The sequence below is a fragment of the Triturus cristatus genome, chromosome 3_2, assembly GCF_964204655.1.
Source record: "Triturus cristatus chromosome 3_2, aTriCri1.1, whole genome shotgun sequence".
Classification (NCBI taxonomy): domain Eukaryota; kingdom Metazoa; phylum Chordata; class Amphibia; order Caudata; family Salamandridae; genus Triturus; species Triturus cristatus.
The window spans coordinates 829,693,751-829,703,640 of record NC_140584.1 but is presented as its reverse complement, the minus strand read 5'-3'; the positions used below and the strand labels follow the sequence as shown (position 1 = coordinate 829,703,640).

Sequence of the window (9,890 nt, the reverse complement as noted above, 5' to 3'; positions counted from 1 at the left end):
ACTGCTGGGAGTGATAGGCACACACCCCTCCTATGTCTGGGCACTGCTGGGAGGACCCTGCACACACCCCTCCTGTGTCTGGGCACTGCTGGGAGTGATAGGCTCACACCGCTCCTGTGTCTGGGCACTGCTGGGAGGACTCTGCACACACCCCTCCTGTGTCCGGGCACTGCTGGGAGTGATAGGCACACACCCCTCCTGTGTCTGGGCCCTGCTGGGAGGACTCTGCACACACCCCTCCTGTGTCTGGGCACTGCTGGGAGGACTCTGCACACACCCCTCCTGTGTCTGGGCACTGCTGGGAGTGCTAGGCACACACCCCTCCTATGTCTGGGCACTGCTGGGAGGACTCTGCACACACCCCTCCTGTGTCTGGGCACTGCTGGGAGTGATAGGCACACACCCCTCCTGTGTCTGGGCACTGCTGGGAGGACTCTGCACACACCCCTCCTGTGTCTGGGCACTGCTGGGAGTGATAGGCACCCACCCCTCCTGTGGCTGGGCACTGCTGGGAGGACTCTGCACACACCCCTCCTGTGTCTGGGCACTGCTGGGAGGACTCTGCACACACCCCTCTTGTGTCTGGGCACTGCTGGGAGTGATAGGCACACACCCCTCCTGTGTCTGGGCACTGCTAGGACTTAGCCATGCAACAGTAACGTTATTGCACCGAGGATATTGTGATGCATAACTAAATACTTATAAGGTCCCAAAAGCGAGACCTATTGGCTTTGCCAATGCTTGTTCGGATTCTATTCAAGAGGCTGGCTATCTGAGTGCCAGCATCATACACATAACAAGCATTTGCAATGCAATAGGTCTTGCAACTGCGAATTTTGGACCAATTGGTATTGTAAATTTTATTGTAAATGACAATGCCTTTAATTTATGTTGTACAAACCAAAACATAAATAAAAGGCATTGTCATTTACAGTGCCAATAGTTTAAACTTGCGTAAATGTGAGACCTATTGCATTGCAATTGCTTGTTCTCTGTGGCTCTTAAATATTCTTCCTTCGATTTTATCGGCAGTACTTTGCCAATTTCTCTTGTGTCTATGGTCTTTGATTGTTGCAGTCCACTTTTTATACGCATGAATCATTATGTTCTGTAGTGTTTCTTTTCTGTCTATTGTTTATATCGGCATCCTTGTTATGCTGATAGCTGCCTGTCTGTCAGGCATAGCGGTACCGCCTTCTCTTAGTACCCCGCTTTTCATTGGTGTAAATCGTTCCTCTATTTGCCTAGCAGCTCTCAATTGGTGAAAACTCTGGAGAGTTAGAATTCTGCTTCCGGGAGCGCGTTGTGGACGTACAGAGGCCGCCATTGTGGGAGCGGAGGATCCGGTCCTGGATAACGACTCCGGGGTACGGGACTGGCAGGGGGGAGGCACGTTGTTCGCTTTGAGGCTATGTGAAATGATATGTATATGTGTAAAAGTCAGAGAGATCGGGCGATGTGGAGAGGTATTCGGGCAGTACTTTAGAATCGCTTGGTAGGCTGTTAAAATCCTCAATCGGTGTTGGCCTAGGCTTTTACCTCGTAATCCAGTTCCCCCTTTCACCGATCGTAAGTTTAACGGTGAGTGTTAGCCCCTCGTGGTGGTGTCCTCCCATTTGACAACTCTCTCCGACTTCTTTCGTCTGTAGCTGCAATGGTCACATCCGACCACCCTTTCACACAGTAGTTGTGCTCCTGTTCCTCGATTGCAAAGTTTTAACTACTGTCTCTCTCATAGAATGCTGCTATAACCAATTTCAGTAGAATCGAGCTTCGATTTTGCAAGTTTTTGTGCATGTCGCGTTTGTTTGCTCTCTAGAAAACCTCATGTTGTGAGGATACGGCTGTTCGACCCCTGAGTGCTTTTTTTCAAAATCAAGTCATGGTTTTCGGATCTAGTAATCCATTTGGGCAACATTCAGACTACAAGTCCCAGAATGCAGTTTCGTAGTTGATAAAAGTGAAGGACTGGACGATGTCAGGTTGTTGTCGAGTGCCAGAGTAAACCCGTTTAGAAATCTAATAGAAAACACGGTCAACAAGGTTTGCAAATCCGTTATTTTTGGCTTGCGTTTTGAGTTGTGACTAAAACATAAAAAACCCAGCCGCAGTGGTAATACAAATAAATGTTTTCTTTCTGTGCAGCGATTGATGATTCGGTCTTCTTTTGAGATGTAATAGTACCAGATGGTGTACAAAACAACCTTAAAATAAGAGCTCTTCGAGACTAAATGAAACAAACTATGGATCTGCATGCCCCTTAGTTATAGAAATTGTTACATATTATTCTATTGCATGAGCGTGACGTGTGTTAGTTACGCTGGTGCTCATTTCAATTGTTGCTGTAACTATAGTTACAGGAGCGCGATATGTCTATGTGCCCTCGTGCTTATTGTTATATGATGCATGTGGTGGTGTTCAACCATGGGTGCATCCTTGTGGGTTGGTGTTCTTTAAAACGGGGGACTGTATACAGAGGTGGAGGTTTTGATAGATCACATTTTAATGAGAACTAATAACAAGAAACAAAAAAGACTGGACTACAACAGATACGTCACTTAGTACTGCAATTGAGTTTGCTAAAGCCATTGAGCATTCAGAAAAGTTTGTGCAGAAATTAATAGAGAAGTTAGAAAAATATGTTTATTTGGTGTCAAAAATGGAGGGGATACATTCAAGAAAAACGTGGAGCAGAAGAATGAGGTGAAACCTATGTTGCAAAGAGCTGATGGGAAGAAAGGGGCAGCATTGTGTTATAAATGTGGAAGTGGATCATATTTGGGTAATTCAAAGTTTTGTCCTGTTGTAGATAAAATTTGCTCAAAATAAGGGGTATTTTAGTAGCGGCAAGTGAGTTTGGTTCAGAGCAGGGATATCAGTGAATGTGAGTATGACTGTTTCGATCTGGACCCTAATACCATACAAAACATAAGTGATGGGAAGTCAGCGTGCTATATTACTCTTGATCATGTGAAGATACCAGTATTGGTGGATTTGTGTGCATGGCACACTATTTTGTCACATGCCATTGTTAAGTTCGTTTCTAACTGTGAATCGAAGGTAAATACTTTCAGATGTCTCTTTAAAAAAATGCAAGGTTTGCATAGACTGAAAATATGACTGTTGCATTCAATGCACTGAAATTAATGATTGTAGAAGCACCCTGTCTTAACCCTTTTGTCACTGGGAAGGAATACATTGTGATGGTTGATGCTAGCAATTATGGACAGGGAAGGGTGTTTATGCAACAAGAGCATGTTAAGGAGTAATTTGTCCAATGCCTCACGAGCTTTGCAGGATGCTGGAAAAACAATTCTCAGTCACAGAAAGAGAGTTGCTCGCTTGTGTGTGGGGATCCAAACAGAAAGGACCTTTTGTGCATATTATGGCGCCTGGTGGGGGATGTGCCATGACAGCAAGGTGGCTAGACTTGCTTCCAGATTGCAGAGTTTCCAATAGCGCATGGCGTATGTTCCAGAGAAGTGTAATGTTCATGCTGAATGTATGTCCAGGTTATCCTTACCTGGTTAGGGAAATGTTGAAGCGGAAATGGATGAATGTGAGGTCGCATTCACGTTGGGATAAATCAATTTGTTGAGTTTAAAACATCCTGTCATTCAGGAAACTAGGTGGAAAGAGGAGATGGAGAAATATGGTGATTTGATAGGGTAATCCAATATATCAGAAGTGGCTGGCCAGAGGAAGGGGAAAGTTCCAGGAGTGTGTTTTTTTTAAATTGTATTTATTTTTTAGTGCGGGAAGAGTTGGCTGTGAAACATGTTATTGTTGTAAGAGGTGACAAGTTTATACCTACTTTTAATTTGAAGAAGGTCATTGTGGATATTTCACAAGAAGGAAATCTGGGTATGTCCAGCACTAGGCGGCGGGTCAGGGGGAATGTTAGGTGGCAGGGGATAGACTCATTTGTGGAACATCAAGTGAGAATGCAACTGCAAGTGCTTTGACTCCTGATTCCCCAGCCGGGACAATTATCTGAGGCACCGTGGCGGGATTTAGGTTTGGGCATTATTGGCCCATTTACAGTGCTACCCAGACAGGACGCTTTTGGCATAGTCATGATGGACTATTTTTCCAAATGGCCAGATATTAAAATGGTGAAGGTTGTCACCTCAGACAGTGTGGAATTTTTGGATGAGGTTTTGTGCTGGGAGGATATTCCTCAGGGGTGATAACTGACCACAGTTTGTTAGTAACTACATGGAAAGGTATCTGGAGAAGTGTGGGGAGTGCATAAACAGATTGCAGTATTACAACCCCTGGGCCTATGGTCAGGTAGAAAGGTGTAACTGTGTGGTTAATGAAGCAATTCAGTTGTCAGGAAAGGGTGGTGTGAACTGGGGGAAGGCTTTACAGTTCATGTAGGCATACTTGATTCACCCAAATCTGACGCAGTCTCTCAGCAGCCTCCTGTTGGGAGATTTTCCATACCTTATTGTAAAACCGCAAAGGAAGCACTTCTGACGTGGTTTCTGAGGACCTAACAAAATCCCTACGATCCATGTTATCGGAGAGTAAGGCCAAGTGTTGTTTCACCTGAGACAGTGTTGAGGTTTGTAGCCACTCTAGGCATAACTTCCATAACACTGTAAGATGTCACCACCCGAGTCTTCTCGTTCTACATAGCGAAGGTCGGGCCTATGGATACTAAACCTTTTGGTGGTACCCCTGAATCTTAAATGGCACTTATTTGTGACGATAGGCCAAACCAGCTTCCCTTCCAATTGGGGTCTGATGAATTGTACGAGCCATTCTGTATGTCATCTAATGTATCCTCAATATTTTGTGTAAATCTTGCCATCCCTCAGTGTGAAGGCGAAGTAATCTGAGGCGTGTTCAAGTCCTTGATCTTGGCTAGACCAAGACAGGAAGTTTGTAGCACTGTGTCGTTAAGGAAGATTATTTGCTGTGGTATGAGGCATGCTCTAAATAAAGCCTCCGTTCCCTGAACGTGCCAATCTTTGTGTCTATGATATCCGTCCAAAAGTCGAAACCCTGTAAAGACAGTTGGGGAAATAAAGGAAGTAGAGTATATGTGTTTCGTATTGGTGAGCATATTTTTAGGTCTCGCTAGAGCCAGCGCGCTTGCGCTGGCCTGCGAGACATTTAGTAACTGGCTTTTAAAAGTCCGACTAAAGCCTTTTGCCGGCCACCAGCGTGCACAGGCCATCTGGCTTTTGTAATGGCTCATTAAGCCATGCTCCTCCGCCTTACCCCCCCCCCCCCCTCTCTCTCTCTTTCTCTCTCTCTCTGCTCTCAGCCATCAGTACCCCCCCCCCCACCCCCCCCTTCCTTCACTCGCTCTCTTCCCAAGCAGCTGGTTGTAAATCCAAGCCCTATAATAATCCATCTTTTTAACAGTCTCATTTTCTTCTAAAATAACACTCACACTTAAGTTTCATGCCTTAATTTTCCTGTCTGTTAATCACCCCAATAGACTTTTGACCTATGAACCGTGATTGCTGTTTCGTACACATTTTCTGATCAAAACACGCTGGCTTCTCAATATAAATGAGTAAACAGGCTCATCCTTGTTACTGGAAAGAATAATAAGTCCAAAAGAGGGGGCACGCGCCAGGCAAAAGTAAACGTTGTAAGTTTAAATGAAGACAAGCAAAAGTCGGTTTTGTGTAATATTACAGACCTGAACCTAAAATTATTTTCGCCCACAGAGTTTATTTAGGGCCAGCCCGCATATTAGGATTTCAAACTGCACATTTTACAAAAGGACAATCCCGACTCTGCACATGCTTTCAGCCGAGACCCTCATGCATAATAAATCAGTCTAGTTTTCAAAGAAAACCACTCCACATTTATTCCACACTAGGTAAAAGGTCCATGCCAGAATAGTTATTTAGGGCAAGGTAGGACAAATGTAGGTAAAAGGGGCTCATAACAGTGTGTGTATATATAGGTGGGGGTTGTCGAGATCAATTCGTATTATGTACTTGTCGAGATAACATCTGTCTCTGGAAATAAACTATGTTTTTTGAGAATCACGATGCAATGAAGTTCATTCCTGGAGTGTGCAATGGAATAGCGTACAGTTGCGAGCAGTATGTTTTAGGGGCATCAAGTTATCTGGCATACATGAAAGTGTAATGTATTCCAATGGGGAGCAGCACAGTAATGTAGTAGTGTAGACTGGAGTGGTGTACAGTACAGTTGGGTGGAGTTGTGTAAGCTGGATTAGTGCACAATTTAGTTACGTATACTGGATTGTCATAAACTGGAGTGGAATACACTAAATAGCGTTTTGTGGGGTGGCGTTAGCTCAACTGTTTACAGTGAAATGATGTAAAGTGGAGTGTGTAAATTAAAGGAAACGTACCATTTAAAGTGTGGTAAAAAATTTCAATGTTATATCTTCAAAATATATGTCATATGTAAATGTTAATTTTCTGCTTGGATATGTAAGTAGTGTAAGTAATGTTGGATTTAAGTAGTTATATATTGCGCTATGGTATACCGTGGTAAATTCACAGTATACCATGATATATGGTGCTGAGAATTGGTTATGTGTTTAGTTGGTTGCTGTATTTACAAAAGGTAAAAATCAGCCATGTACTTTTTAGCACAATTTTGTGTTAGTGTAAGGTCAGCTTTTTGCCGTATTCTGAGTTTGGATCTTGCATATAGTTAAGTATTCGGCTCAGCTGTTACGAGGAACCTATTACCACTTCATTTAGGTGGTAATAGCTTACTTTTTTTGCTTTTAAATTTGTATATATTATCGACACACTAATGTTTGTATATTTTGACCCTTATTTACTTTGCACCTGTTACACGAATTTCCCTCAAAGTTTGCAGACCTGTTGAACCTGTTTCGTTGGTGGATGAGTAAAATTGATCTGGTGTTTGGTGAAGGGAGTGCAAAGAAAAAGCGGGGCCTCAAAACGTATCTAAATGTAATTTATTTTACATGCACTTTAGTGTTTTGCGTATTGCGAAAACGGGCATTCGAATTTGGCAGGATTACATATTATGGTGCGCAGATAATTATTTTGGGTGGTGCAGATAAGTAGTATCATTATTTTGTAACTTTTAAGGTATTTAAACTTCGAGATATCTACTGTTGCTATATTTTTTACCAACCTGTGGGAGTATTTTGCGGTACTGCCGCTGTATGTAGTGATCACAAATCATGAGCTGTTTGGCTAATCATTTGGTTTACAAACGCTAAAGCCAGCTATGTTGTTTATAGGTGCACTTTGCCCGTGTTCTGCGTTATAACTTACGATATAGGTACGCATGTAGTACTGTATTACATAGCTCTTAATGTTTAAAAAATAAAATAATTTAGTACTGAGGTGTGTGTGTGTGTGTGTGTATGTGTGTGTATGTATATGTGTGTATATATATATATATATATATATATATATATATATATATTTTGAAGAAAGGTTACCCCTGGGGTGGAGGCACACTCAGGATCGCACAGGTCCAGCAAGAGACAACCCCTCAAATCTGCTGCCGACGCGTTTCGGGCAACCGCCCTTCTTCTTGGGCAGCCTTCGATTCAAAATTGATGACGTGCAGACAACCAGCGTTTTCCCTCTTTTATTTCTGTGACTCTAAAATAGATAATTTCAAACCATTATGGGGCTGGAAGTTGTATAGTCAATCAACCCCAAATGGGGTGCAGTCATCAATCACCATGTAGAATTTAAAACAATTTGCTGGGGAAAAAAGTCATGCGGTAATGCAAATGCAATTCAAGGCATCTCCTGCTCAACGCTGCCGCTTGAATTCCTGGCGGCCGCGGACCCCCAATGTTATTGGAGTGGTGCCATCCGTGACCGGGGCCGGTCACTTGAATTTTGAAGAAAGGTTACCCCTGGGGTGGAGGCACACTCAGGATCGCAGAGGTCCAGCAAGACACAACCCCTCAAATCTGCTGCCGACGCGTTTCGGGCAACCGCCCTTCTTCTTGGGCAGCCTTCGATTCAAAATTGATGACGTGCAGACCACCAGCGTTTTCCCTCTTTTATTTCTGTGACTCTAAAATAGATAATTTCAAAGCATTATGGGGCTGGAAGTTCTATAGTCAATCAACCCCAAATGGGGTGCAGTCATCAATCACCATGTAGAATTTAAAACAATTTGCTGGGGAAAAAAGTCATGCGGTAATGCAAATGCAATCCAAGGCATCTACTGCTCAACGCTGCCGCTTGAATTCCTGGCGGCCGCGGACCCCCAATGTTATTGGAGTGGTGCCATCCGTGACCGGTCACTTGAATTTTGAAGAAAGGTCACCCCTGGGGTGGAGGCACACTCAGGATCGCACAGGTCCAGCAAGACGCAACCCCTCAAATCTGCTGCCGACGCGTTTCGGGCAACCGCCCTTCTTCTTGGGCAGCCTTCGATTCAAAATTGATGACGTGCAGACAACCAGCGTTTTCCCTCTTTTATTTCTGTGACTCTAAAATAGATAATTTCAAAGCATTATGGGGCTGGAAGTTCTATAGTCAATCAACCCCAAATGGGGTGCAGTCATCAATCGCCATGTAGAATTTAAAACAATTTGCTAGAGAAAAAAGTCATGCGGTAATGCAAATGCAATTCAATTGTAGTGCATCAAATATTCCCAAGTTGATGCACTACAACACCCAGAAGGCCTGCGGACCACGCCCACTGAGGCAGGTGTGTTAAGGACTGTGCATGTTAGCGTTTCATTTGTCATCACGCCACAGAAGAAGAGGTTATCCCTTGAAACGCGTCTGGCGATAGAGATGTCTGGTGTCTTGTTTCTTGAATAGGCACCTGCTGGCAAACATTCAAATAAAAGAAACTTGAGCTTCAATTTAAATCGTGTGGCCTCCCTCAAATGGGTTCCTGTAAGGTTGGATGTATTAACGGCCGGTCCCGGTCGTGAGGAGAGGCCCACCGCCCTTAACAGCGGATCCGTGATTGCACCATCGGGTGCGGCAGAATCGGAACGATTAAAGCTAACACTGGTGCAGGTTGGTGTCAGCTTTGGCTCTTTTGTTTGTTACAAAGCGGGGCAGGTTCCCTCCAAGACTTTTCACACCATTTGATTGAATTTATTTTGACAATTTTAAACGCACCCACTTGGGAATATTTGATGCACTACAACACCCAGAAGGCCTGCGGACCACGCCCACTGAGGCAGGTGTGTTAAGGACTGTGCATGTTAGCGTTTCATTTGTGATCACGCCACAGAAGAAGAGGTTATCCCTTGAAACGCGTCTGGCGATAGAGATGTCTGGTGTCTTGTTTCTTGAATAGGCACCTGCTGGCAAACATTCAAATAAAAGAAGCTTGAGCTTCAATTTAAATCGTGTGGCCTCCCTCAAATGGGTTCCTGTAAGGTTGGGGATATATATATATATATATATATATATATATATATATATATATATATATATATATATCTACAAAGTTACCCACAGGTTGGGGCAGCAGCAATACACGGCAGACCACACATGCATCAGGAGCAGCCTGGCACGTTTCAGCAACCTCCTTCCTCATAGGCTCAGTCCCACAGATTAAAACAGCATTTGGGCCACACTACATTTATTTCCTAAACTGCCTTCTGATAGGCTGCTTCATAAGCTACAACATGATTGGTTCACAGGCCCCTCTGGAATTCTGGGACATGTATTGTAGCAGTCTCTCCCTGATGGGTGCCATGCCATCTGGGGCCTTAATGCATAGCCCTCCAATAGCCCCGCTGTGCGTGTAGTCTGAATTCCTGGCGCTACTTGCCCCATGTGGAACTGGACGTGTATTGCCCGCCACTGCACTATCTTTCCCGGCCGCCTCTGAGGAAAAGAAAACTTCAAACGCGTCAGGTTCAAAGGGGAAGCTGTACATTGTTCTCGCAATTGGAGTACCTCAATACTTGATAT

At 44.0% G+C, this 9,890-nt stretch overlaps 1 protein-coding gene across 2 annotated transcripts in view; it reads left to right on the top strand.

Moving 5' to 3' along the window:
* Positions 1-1,234: 1,234 nt before the first annotated feature.
* Positions 1,235-9,890, top strand: part of PRPF8 (pre-mRNA processing factor 8) — a 178,899-nt gene continuing 170,243 nt past the window's right edge. Inside the window, exon 1 of one of the 2 annotated variants that reach the window (XM_085649062.1) lies at positions 1,235-1,367. The gene's annotated coding sequence lies outside the window, so the exon portion shown is untranslated. Of the gene's footprint in view, positions 1,368-1,562; positions 1,582-9,890 lie in introns of those variants that run through there. The other variant, XM_085649063.1, reaches the window with a different exon arrangement.